The sequence below is a fragment of the Setaria italica genome, chromosome IV (genome assembly GCF_000263155.2).
Source record: "Setaria italica strain Yugu1 chromosome IV, Setaria_italica_v2.0, whole genome shotgun sequence".
Lineage (NCBI taxonomy): Eukaryota > Viridiplantae > Streptophyta > Magnoliopsida > Poales > Poaceae > Setaria > Setaria italica.
In genome coordinates this window covers 19,146,420-19,159,615 of record NC_028453.1, presented here as the reverse complement: position 1 = coordinate 19,159,615, position 13,196 = coordinate 19,146,420, and positions in this window count along the sequence as shown.

The window sequence follows — 13,196 nt, the reverse complement described above, 5'->3', positions numbered from 1 at the left end:
AAAATTGTCAATTGGAAGGGTAGTTTCAAACACAATTTCGTCTTTTTATTGATGATGTGGCTATTTTGAAAACGTCGAAATGAAATTCTTCGTTGGGATTAGTCTAACTCCTACAATTTCATTTCCCTGCACACGCGCTTGTGTTTATCAATACTAGTCTCTCTACGAGCAGCAGATGCTCCGAATCCTCTTTTGACATTTTCTTTCAACTGTGTAATTCGGTTCCGAAATAAAAAAAAATCCCAGCACCGATGCATCTTCTTTCCTTCATGCCAGATGATTGAAAAAAAATCAAGCAAACTGCACTTCGCCACAAGCCCTCAAGGAAAAATGATACTTTTCTACTTATTTTTTTTAATATAGATCTCATGCACATTGTAGCTAAAACGTAATACATCGGCAAACTCATTTTGCCCCATTAATCATATTCCTTTTTTAGATTAGTATTATTGGCTAATGATCATGCAACCCTTGATAATTTTCTTAATCCCCTTTAGTTAGGTCTGATATCATTTTCATTTATTTAGGTATACAGGCTGTTTGGTTTTCGCAACATTCTGGAAACGTGTTATGAGGGATTTGGCAGGTAGTTTTTGATAAGAAAAAGTGTTTCACTTTGTTCAATCTCCATAATTACATTTTTGATATTTTTAAATATCTATTTATGTATATCCATGCTGTTTGGTTTTCGCAACATTCTGGAAACGTGTTATGAGGGATTTGGCGGGTAGTTTTTGATAAGAAAAAGTGTTTCGCTTTGTTCAATCTCCGTAATTACATTTTTTGATATTTTCTTAATATCAGGGTTGCACTTTTTTTTTACGGAATGAGTAGTTCTCAATTCTGCTAATGGAAACATAGATATATGGTAGATAATAAAATAAAGTGAAATCAGACTTACCATGTACTCCCTCCGTTTCAACATGTAGATCGTTTTACCTTTTTCTACATATATAAATTTTGTTAGAGCAACTCCTAAAAAGTTTTTCCCCAAGCTCTACTAAATTCTTTTTTCCTAAAATCATATCATCCCGCAGCAAATCCTAATATTAAACTCTTCAACACTTTAAAACTTGCCACATCAGCATGTGTGGGCGTGCAGGCCTTTCAATTGAGTCACCACCCCCTTCCCGCTCTCCCTCCTCAATCGGGTCACGCATGTCATCGTCATCCTCGCTGCGCTTTTGTGCCCCTGTGTGGCGGCTGAGAGCCGTGCCGTGAACATCTCGGCCGTTGAGGCCGCCGTCCGGGATAGCACGCTCGAGCTGCTCCACGGCAGCGGCACGAGCCGGCTTGTGGACATGCCCCTCCCGTCGGGGCTCTCTTTTCCATCTTTTCCCCCATGGGCGTCAAGCACGCCACCGCCACCATGAAAGTCGGTTGACGTTCCACTGCTGCACACTGCGTCCTCACCCAATCCCTCAAAATCGGTCACCGGGTTTCATTTGAGAACTTAGATGAACAAATCAAAGGCAAAAAAAAATAACATGCACGATTGATTGCTTCTTTGCTGCCTGTAGGAGCATAGGACAGGCCTGCCGCTCGCTAAAAATAGCATAATCAAGATATGCATGAGGCATGACCGGCAGGTGCGCGTGACCCAGCCCTGCGGGTAGCGCTGATGCGGCTCCAGGGCGGCGGCATGCGTGTTAGAATAACTGGGCAGGCCCAATTGCTTAATTAATCAAATAAAACGCAAGGTTCATTAGTGGTGGTAGTTGGAAGTTGAGAGGGTCCCTAAGGTCCCTAACGCGCGCCTGTTTTATGGTGAAGCTGTGCTGCACCTATTGAGAAGTTGATAGAGGCGTAGCAGGATGCGACACGCGCGCTCGCTCGCCGAGCCGAGGCGAGGCGACGTGATGTCTAGGCTCTGTCATGTTTTGCAGTTTTTTGTCATAATTGATGACTAGTAACTGAAGACTCATTCGGTGACTAGTAACTGATGATTCAAATGACCAGTAACTGACAATTGCTAATGGCTGGCAGTTACCAAAAACTGACATTTTTATTTGCTGCATTAACCTGGGCGTCCAAAGGTCTTCTACTGCCTATAAGAGAGAGGTTGCCTCTCAATCTTTCACGTGCGAAAACACTGACCACCAGAGCTTTTGTCCGCTGCCGTGCTGCGCTTTTATCATCTCCATTCCGGCGATCTGTTTGCACGGATTTCGCTGGAAGAGTAGGCCTCCGAAGCTGTGCTCTTCACTAGAGACTCTACACCAGAGGAATAGAAGGGCGATCAAGTTTTTGGGGAGCGCGTCTGCGCGATTGCTCACTATTCGTCTACGACTACTTCCCAGTGACGCATCTGCACTGCCTCAGCTCTATACTACGTCAACTCTTGAATGGCTACATCGAACAGGCTCGATTATCAATGTCGGGTAACGGCGCATTTGGTTCCTCCGGAACAGGCCCCGCCTCTGGGTATTTCCTTTTGAACTTTATCGTTCAAATCTTATGTTTCATAGTACCTACTGTATGCTTTATGTTCATTGCAAATACAATGATGGATCATGTTCCTGTTTACACTATCTTAATTGTTATATTTTATTCTATATTTTGGATTAAAATAAACCGTTAAATGCCTCTGGTTCCAACAATCCAAAAACTTGATAGGGCTTTTTTGGTAGTTGGCTTTGCTGCTGTTGGCGCTAGAAATCGGTCAACCGAATCCCAGCGACCGACACACGACCCGGGAGAATCTGCTTAGCTCCTGTTCGGGTGAATGCCCTGGTGCGGTTCGCGCGGCGTGCCAGCCAATCTGACCTGTTGATTGGCAAGGAAGAACACGTGTCAGGTCCAGAAACCTCGATCGGCTGAGTTTCCGATCTCGAGAGAGTTTATCAGCGAATCGGCCGATTTACTGTAATAATGAAATCGGCTATAAGACAGCCTGATCTCTGTAGCCTTGTAGACGGGAAATTACTAAAATAATTGGTACAAAGCTATGATAACAACACCAGGAATAGATCTAATCGGCAATAAATAAATTTAATAGCAGAATGTAGAAAAAGCCGAAACTACCGATTCCTAGCTGGATAACTGGTGATAAAGACTAGAAAAACAGGTAAAACCTATAGATCTAGCAAATATCGATAACTAGTGAATAAATCTAAACGAAACAACAGCGATACGCCCGAAGTTAAAGCTTAGATATTACTCGATAAACGGAACTCACAGAATGGGCCGGAGATCAAGATGATGCAGTCCTGCCAACCCGCATGAACTCGTGAGAAGAGAAAAGTAATGGCGAAGTCGCCTGCTCGAAAGTAAGTACAAGGAAAAAGTAGCTTGTTGTATTGATTGGTTGATGATTACAGATTTACAAAGGTAGCTATTTATAGCCCCGTACTGATAACTTCTTAACCGACTAGAATTCTATCCCTAATTTAAACAGAAAACGAATATCTACAAGCACAATTCGTGCTAGGTTAGTTACTCCACGCTTCATGGGCTGATTTCCACCTTATCCTTCTATCCCTTTCCAAGCCCATACAGGCCCAATTAGCCCATCTTCCTAATCGGCCGATTCCTTATCGGCAAAAGATTACCGATTGGGACCTTGGTGCATTCGACCCAAAGCGAGACAAAAGTCACCGGCCGATCTCGCACTATAGCACCATTTGGCCGATTCCCAACTGTGCTTCTCCGATTCCCCTTCTTCTTGGCACCGATTCTTCTAGTGACGAAATCTGGCGTCAACACATGCCCCCCAGTTTCGGAGTAAAACATAGTCTTTTACTTCGAAATTCTTTTATAACCTCCCCTCCGAAACGGCCGTAGTGAAAATATCCTTCCGTTTCGCGGTCTTCCAGCTGATCATTGCAATTTTTCGAAACGGGCGCCCACGACAGCCACTACCCCCGAAAAACTTGAAGCGCCGGCGCGGTGAAAATTCCATTTTTACCCCCCCTCAGGCATCCTTTAAATAGCGCTTCACCCGCACCTCATCTTCAAGCTCACGTCTCTTTTCCCAGCGCGCGCGCCTTCTTCTTCTTTCAACACTTTTCCCTTGCCTCCGAAGCTTCCTAGCTCCACCTCCTGTTACTCCTTCCTCTTCTCTTTCAATGGCGGCTCCCTCCGGCAGTTCTCCCGCACGCGACGCCCCAGAGGTGGCACCTCCGGTGGTGGTGGCAACAACCGTCACTCCATCCACAGATGAAGAAGCTTCATCGGAAATCCCAATGGCGATCCCCATCGCGACCCCGTCATCCGCATCCGTACCGGCGACCACGCCGATTACTCAGAACTTCATCCCAGAGGTAAATACCGAATCCTTCTTCTATCGGCAACGTATTCACCTTAGATCTGTTTCTTACTTTTCTACACCCCCTTCTTTTTTTTTAGGCAGTTAGGCATCGAATTACCATTCACCTCACGGGAAGTCCCGGCCTTGTTTGTCTCGGTCCCATGGGAAACCCAGATCCAATAGATCTCATAAATTTGGAAACCGACCGGATACCCTTCAAACTGTCTGATATGAACTTAGATCACTGGGTGGGTACTTTTAGATCCTGGCCGAATGAAACCCCAGGTTGGAGGGAGTGGTACCAACGGGTGGCCGCATCAAGGAGCGTCTCATGGGAAGAGCTCAAAATCGGCCAGTGCATCAACCTTTCCTTATCTCAGATGGAGAAAAATGAGCAGTTAGTGATGGCGGATTCTTATTTTTGGTCTGATGCACTTAATGCATTCTTATTCGGGCACGGTCCTATGACCCCCACACTGGCCGATGTGGTCGTGTTGCCCGGCCTTGACATATCCTCCCCAGATACACCCTTCCACCTTTTAGCCACAACGTCACATCGGCTGGATACAAGGGGAATCGGCGGGTGGAAGGGCTTCATCAGAAGTAATAAGAGGACCGGGACCGTTGAGAACAGGGAGCACACGACTTTCCTGATGATGTGGCTAGAAAAGCACTTCTTTTGCGGAAGAGCCGCCGGCCCAACAACCAACACCCAAGCCTTAGCTGAAGCACTGTCCAGAGGAAACCATATCCCCCTTGGGAAACATCTGTTAGGGGCTGTGTACCATATGCTTCATCAAATCGGCATAAGACTATCCAAGGGAGAGCCGATCGGCAATCAAGGCGGTCCTTGGTGGTTCGTCAATCTGTGGTTGAACCTTTACATGAGCAGAATCACCCAGCAGCCGGTGGACCACATGACGTTCCCCAATATCAAATCGGTGGAGGACCCCACCGAACGTCGCCGATGCATGTCCTTTGGCGAAGCGGCGTCAGCTTTTCCAGGCTGCGCGTATTCTGCTACAAAGGTAGCCGAGTACTTTCGATGCTTCTACAATGGATTTAATGAAGACGCAACCACTTGGTTTCCGTATCAGCGAGACAACCCGGTCTTTGAACTCCCGTCTTGCTTTGATTCGGCTTCCGGCCGATTTGATGAAGACCTCTATGAAGAGTTGATCAAGCCAGGACTCCTGCCAGCCAACTTCTTCTCGGGGAAGGATGCCTCTACGTACGAATTTTACAACCCTTCCACTGCAGCACGTCAACTCGGCATGGGTCAGCTGCCGATTCAAGTGTACTTTGCTGGCCGGATCAAGTTTAGAGATGAGCTCACATCTGGCCTGGACTACAATCGGTTGCGAGACCGAATTCCGGACTCCAGCACAATTAACTTGAACGACTGGCTAGTAGCTCCATTTGCTGTCCAGCCGTTCAAACTCTGGTGGGCCGATTGGAAGCAATTTCTTTTCTGCAACTCGGCATCGGCATACTGCAACCTTCTGGACCCGGCCAATATTGACCCGAACGCCGAGGTACTTCACTTAGCCGATTTTATTTCTCTTAACATGATTGAGTACTAATAACTTTATTATCTCTTCAGGCTGAGAACCGGACTCCTCCAACACACAGCCGCAACGGACGGCTAATAGAGAGTCATCCATACACTACTTATCCTCTTATCGGCTATGACGCCCCGTCTGTTGACGTGATTGCTGGCCGATCGAAGCAAGTTCATAAGAGGACCACCAAGAAGACCAGTCGCCGAGTCCGGGCTCGTACGGAATCGGCGGATCCCCCTGTGCTCGTATCGGAAGGAACTTCGGCCGCACCACCTTCTCAGGTCATTCAAGGTGCCGATACTCAAACCATCACGCAAGCTGGGGTGGCCGTCGCATCGTTGCTGTTGGAAGCTATACAGGTAACCCTGAGCTTTACTGCCCGCGATTGTTATTCTGATATTAACCCTTCTTAACCTTAGACCACACAGAGCACCCCTATGGAAGTACAACAATCGGCAGCAACTCAACCAACCATCGACGCGCCCCCGCCCCCATCTGTTGAGGTATAGCACTTATCTTACCGATTTCCTTCGGGTATTTGCGTAATGTACTTATTCAAGCCTCTGACACAGGCCATCGGCACACCGAGCGCTCCTCGACCACCGATCTCTTCTCAGGGAGCTGGTCCAAGCACCGCGCCGATTATCGTGGAGTCTTCTTCATCCGATGAACCCATGGCGCAGGCTCCTGAGCAAGGCATGACGGCTTCACAAGTGCAGCATGAGGAAATTCGCTTCAAAATGGTAAGTTTCTGTCTCGGCTTTCACCCAGCCGATTTGCTCTCATTCCCCGCCGATTTATCCTTTTTCTTTTTCCAGGAACAAGACACCCCCGACAACAGCCTCTTTTCCTTTGCGGTTGCCTTTTCCGATGATGAAGAAGTCGCTTCCCGCCAAGTCGCCCTGAGCTCCGTTCCTGATGACGTCCGAGCTAAACTTTCCAATATCCGATCCCTCCTTCAGGGGGGCATCGGCCGACTAGTAGAAGATGCTTCGCCGATTCGGCAGCTCTTCAGTGACGTCAGCGGACGAGTGCCAGAGGAGGCGGAGGAGGCCCTGGCGCCGGCGGCCTTCATCGAGTCCATGAGGATCCCAGTCCAGGGCCCTTCGTCATATGGCCGATTGCGCAAAACTGGCCAAGACTCGTGAAGATGAAAACACTTTCAAGCGTCAGGCTCAAGAGGCGCATCGGCGTATCCATGTTCTAGAAGATTCCCGCCCGGCGATCATCGGTGAGATAGACCGCCTCAAATGTCGGAGGGCGGAGCTTGCCAAGGAGATGGAGCAAGTGACTAAGGCAATCAGTGCCGAAGAGAGTAAACTCCAAGAGCTGCTCTCTGTTATTGCCGATTTGACACGGGAGAGGCAGCGCCTTGCTCATGAGGCCCTGAGACTTCATCGCAGCGCATCGGAGGTCCCTGGATCGGCGGAAGAAGACCAACGGGTTCTTGACTCTGCCGATCAGATCCGGCGTCGGGCCATCACGGCTATCGATACCCTTCTGGGTAATCTGTAAAACACTGACCGTTTTGTACGAACATTTACTATCTTCTTTGACCGTCCCTCGCGACGCCCTTTCTATTTATTGCCTTCTTATTACCGATGGGACGTGGCCTTACCAGATTTCCACGCATTTTTTCCATAAATACCGACCTCGGCGCTTACTCCCGATAGCACCAACTTGGCTCTCGGTTTACTTCTCTTCTTCTTCTCATCGGCGCGACTTCTCTGTCATGGCTTCGTCGTCTTCTTCTTCTGTTAACCAGGTGAAGCCCTGACCTCTACCTTCCCTTAGATCTTAGGAAAAGAATGTTCCTTCTTATCCCTTCTTTGTTTCAACCTCAACGTCTTAGCCCCGAGCTTGTGTGCGCCATTGAGTGCATCCACTCCGAGGACCCGTTGTCGTCGGAGGACAAGGCGCTGATCCTGGCTCACCGAGAGGAACTCCAAGACCACGTTACTGCGGAGGCTCGTGTGGTCTTGGATTCCGTGGTGAGCGAAAGTAATCGCTGATCTCCAACCGTCAGGGGCCATCATCATGACGATCTTGAAGATGACGTCGCCACGGCAGCCCGCACGATCTTGGGCTTCGTGGAGAGGAACGGTAGCCAGCGACCTCCCACCGACAGGAACCGTCTGCTTCCTCGGCCAGTCGTCCTCGCGGCGGCAGGGACTTCGTGCCTCCGTGTCGTGAACGAGTTGGAGCGGAACGGGAAGGTGTCCAAGAAGACGAATAACTAGTTTGTTTTTCGTATTTTTTGTTCTAAGGGCGACTAATGTTTTGTCGGCCATGTAACCCGTCGCCCGTACCGAATGAATGTAATTGGTCGATCCGGTCGACTATGTATTTGAACCGATTTGTATCGGCTAATTGTCTAAACTGATTTGTACCGGTTATGTGTGATCGTGTCACGGTCAATCTCTTACGCTCCGACCCATATACTGGGGTAGTATCTTTTCAAGTACCTTCCGTTTAGAGCTCTAGTAAATTCTTCTCCTTCTATTGTTTCCAAAATGTAAGCATTTCCTGGAGCGCATCTGCCGATTTTATACGGCCCTTCCCAGGTAGGGGACCATTTTCCGAATTTAGGATCTTTCGACCCGATCGGCAACACTAACTTCCATACCAAGTCCCCGGGGAAGAACTGTTTGACTTTGACCTTCTTATCGTACCACCTGGCTACTCTCTTTTTATTTTCTTCAATGCTTATCAGGGCCCTCAATCGCTGGCTAGCCAAATCGTCAAGTTCCCTTTTCATAAGTGATGAGTAATCGTCGGCCGATAACTGGTCCTGGAGCGAAATACGCCTCGATCCTGCCCTTGATTCCCACGGTAGTACTGCATCGTGACCGTACACCAACTAGTAGGGAGACAACTTGGTAGCCCCATGACAAGCCATCCTGTACGTCCACAGGGCCTCAGTCAAACATAGATGCCACTTCTTTGGCTGTTCTTCAATTTTCCTTTTGATCAATTTGATTATTCCTTTATTGGAGGATTCTGCTTGACCATTGGCTTGGGCGTAATACGGAGAAGAATTTAACAATTTGATACCCATATCGGTCGTAAATTTCTCAAATTCTCCCGATGTGAACATTGTTCCTTGATCGGTTGTTATAGTTTGAGGGATACCGAATCGGTAGACGATGTGGTCCCTTACGAAGTCGGCCATGATAGCCGATGTCACGGTTTTTAATGGGATAGCCTTTACCCATTTGGTAAAGTAATCAGTAGCCACCAGAATAAATTTGTGCCCCTTGCTAGACGGTGGGTAAATTTGGCCGATAAGGTCTATCCCCCATCCTTTGAACGGCCATGGTTTAATGATGGGATTCATGGCCGATGCAGGTGCACGCTGGACATTTCCAAACTTTTGACACTCCTGACAACCGTTATAATATTTGAAACAGTCTTCAAGGATCGTAGGCCAATAGTACCCGTTGTTCCTGATCATCCACTTCATCTTATGTGCCGATTGGTGTGCTCCACATACCCCTTCATGGATTTCTCCCATTAGAGTCTTGGCCTCTTCTATCCCAAGGCATTTGAGAAGGACTCCGTCAATCGTTCGGTAGAACAGGTGATCTTCGAGCAGTACGTATTTGGTGGCATGAAAGCGTACTCGTCGCTCCACCTTTTTAGACGGATCTTTCAGGTAGTCGGCAATTTCTTTACGCCAGTCGTCGGCTGCGAGTTCTAAAGCCATAGCGCCCAGAATCGGCCGATACCCAGATGCGTGCTGGGCGAGTTTGTTTGCTTCTTCGTTGCGGTTCCTTGGAACATGCTCGATTACTGCCGATCTGAATTCTTTCAAGAGCTGTAAGCAATCTTCGTAATAAATTCTTAATACGTCATCTTTGCATTCAGCCCTTCCGGTCAGTTGATCCACAATAAGCATAGAATCTCCGAAGACTTCAATAGAATCGGCCTTGACTTCTCTCAATAGTTGTAAGCCTTTTAATACAGCTCTGTACTCCGCTTGATTGTTAGTAGCGGCGGTTTCTATCGGCAGAGAAAAATCATAGCTTGCCCCCCGAGGCGATATGAGAACGATGCCGATTCCTGATCCGACCCCGCATGATGATCCGTCGAAAAATAATTGCCAAGGCGCCAGCTCTACGAGGGCAATCTCCGGTCCACAGTGCTGGGCGACGAAATCGGCCATGACTTGACCCTTGACGGCTTTTGCCGATTCATACCGCAGGTCAAATTCTGATAAAACTAAGATCCATTTGCCGATTCATCCTTTCAATATCGGCAGCGATAGCATGTATTTTACTACGTCGTCTTTGCATACGACTACACATTCTGCCGACAGTAGATAGTGCCTGAGTTTGGTGCATGAGAAGTAAAGACACAGGCACAAACGCTCTACCGGAGGATATCTTGTTTCAGCATCCAGGAGTCTTCTACTGACGTAATAAATTACCCGCTCTTTGCCTTCAAACTCCTGAACTAGAGCCGATCCAATAGCTTTTTCATCGGCTGATAAGTACAGTTTAAACGGCTTACCAGTTTGAGGGGGAACCAACACTGGCGGTGAGACCAAGTATTGCTTGATATCTTCTAACGCTTTGCGCTGCTCTTCTCCCCATATAAATTCCTGGTCCGGCTTTAGCTTCAGAAGTGGCGTGAACGCCTGAATCCGTCCAGATAGATTAGATATAAATCTTCTGATGAAATTCACCTTGCCGATTAGAGACTGCAATTCGGTTTTGTTCTGTGGGGCCACGACTTTGTTGATGGCCGCTATGGTCTTCCGATTGACTTCTATGCCTCGTTCGTGTACCATGAATCCTAAGAACTGTCCAGCGGATACGCCGAAAGCACATTTGTTGGGATTCATCTTAAGACCGTGCTTTTTGGTACACTCTAGCACTTTTCGCAAATCGGCCAGATGCTCTTCGTGACTTTTGGATTTGACCACGACATCATCGATGTAGATTTCTACAAGAAGGCCAATGAGTTTGTGAAAAATGTAATTCATAGCTCTCTGATATATAGCACCCACGTTCTTCAAGCCGAAAGTCATCACCACCCACTCGAACAAACCAAGATGGCCTGGACATCTGAAGGCCGTTTTGGGTATATCCTCTTCGGCCATAAGTATTTGATTGTATCCGGCGTTCCCGTCCATGAAGCTAATGATTTTATGCCCCGCGGCGGCGTTGATCAGTACATCGGCCGTGGGCATGGGGTAACCATCCATCGGTGTGGCCTAATTAAGATTCCTGAAATCAACGCAAACGCGTAGCTTCCCATTTTTCTTGTATATTGGTACGATATTAGAAATCCACTCGGCATAACGACACTGCCGAATAAATTTTGCTTCGATTAGCCGAGTTATTTCAGCTTTTATGTCTGGTAAAATTTTAGGATTGCAGCGCCGTGCGGGTTGTTGGTACGGCCGATACCCTGGTTTTATGGGTAGCCGATGTTCAACAATGGATCGGTCTAAACCGGGCATCTCGTGATACTCCCAAGCAAAACAATCCTTGAATTCTGAGTCTTCTCGGGCGAACTGATCCATCTATTCTGAGTCTTCGGAGCCGACTGCTCGGATCGGCTGTAGGCCAAAATCGGTGACCTTCAGGAAATCGGTTTCCCATACCCTACCTGATATGCACCTGACGGTTTCGCAGCTCCACTGCTGCGTGTCGGCTGCTGCAATGCTGTACGCGGAGTCAGCTTTGACCACCTCGATGTTATCGCCGACCCATTGTACGAGGCACTGATGCATAGTTGACGGGATGCAGCAGTTTGCGTGTATCCAGTCTCAGCCAAGTAGCATATTGTAGGATCCCTTGCCATTAATAATGAAGAAGGTGGTAGGAAGGGTCTTACTGCCGATGGTGAGGTCGACGCAGAGAGCACCGCGAGCGTTTGACACCTTGCCTTCGAAGTCCTTGAGCATCATGTCTGTCTTGGTCAGGTCGTCGTCGCTTTTCCCCAGCTTCCGGAGTACGGCGTACGGCATGATGTTGACAGCAGCTCCTCCGTCGACCATCAATCTAGTAAGGGGGCGACTGTCAACATGCCCTTTAAGGAACAATTCCTTCATATGTTGTCGTTCATCATCTTCGGGCTTTTCGAACGTGGCCATCATTGGCTCCAAAGCCAACTGCGCCGTCTGTTCTTCTATCGCCGATACGTCCTGTTGATCGGCGGGAGTCATGAACTCCATCGGCAGTATGAAAACCATGCCGATCTCGGCTGCCGATTCGTCACCCGCCGATTCATCGTCCCTTTTATCATTCCTTTTGGGGCGCCACACCTGAGGCCTTCCTTCCTTCTTATCTGCCGTGCTCTGTTGTTCCTCCTCTTGTTGTTCCCATTGGCGGAGACGCTGGATTCTTCGCTTTTGAGACTTGGTCAATCCGTCGGGGCACCACCTGGGGTTTATTGGCCTTCCTTCTGTCCTAGCGCGTTCCCACTCCGGTTCGCGTCCTAACGGGTTTTCATCCGCTACCCGAGCATCGGCCATTTCTTCGAGCCGGCTATGAATGCTGGCTTTGTTGTTTGACTGGTCATGTCGATCAGTCCTGCCCCCCTGCCTATCATGGCATCTTTCTTCCGACCGATTATATCGGTCACTTCTGCCCCCCAGCCGATCACGCACGGGAGGGCGCTGGTCATCTTGGTTGCGCCAATTCCTGCTGATCGGTTCTGGCCTTCCGTCCCTGGAGCGAGACCTGTTGAACGGCCGATTGCCTCGATAGGGACCGTTGCATTCTGGGCAAGTATCGGCCGAAGGTAGCCTGAGGTTATTTTCCCAACAATGAATGAAGAACGGGCACCTCCAGTGCTCCTCGTGCCGACGCATCGCTTCTTCTCGGGACCTTGAGCATTCATGCTGACGTTGGTACTTCTGGAGCAGGAACTGGGAAGTAATGCGTGGCCCTTCTGACTCACCATCGTCGTCCTCAATCCGTCGCTTCCCCTTGACATCTTCAGGCGTAGCTTGATTTCTGGGATCGACAACGCCACTCTTTTTGGCCGATTCGGACGTCAGCACTTTTGTTTGGAGTGAATTCTTCCCCGTATCAACCATGTTGGTAGGAAAAGGGTGTTGGTCAATCTTCATTGGCTTGGCCGATTTTGCCGGCACTTCAAATTTAAGTCTGCCTTGCTCAATGGCCGACTGTATCTGTTGCCTGAAGATCTTGCACTCGTTGGTATCATGTGATGTGGCATTGTGCCACTTGCAATACTTCATCTTTTTTAATTGTTCGGCAGAAGGTATTGTATGGTATGGCGAGAGTTTAATCTGCCCTTCCTGGAGGAGAAGATCGAAGATTTTATCGGCCTTAGTTGTGTCAAAACCGAACGCTTCCGGCTCCTTTTTACCGAATGGGCATGATATCGGCTTCTTCCCCTTGATCCAC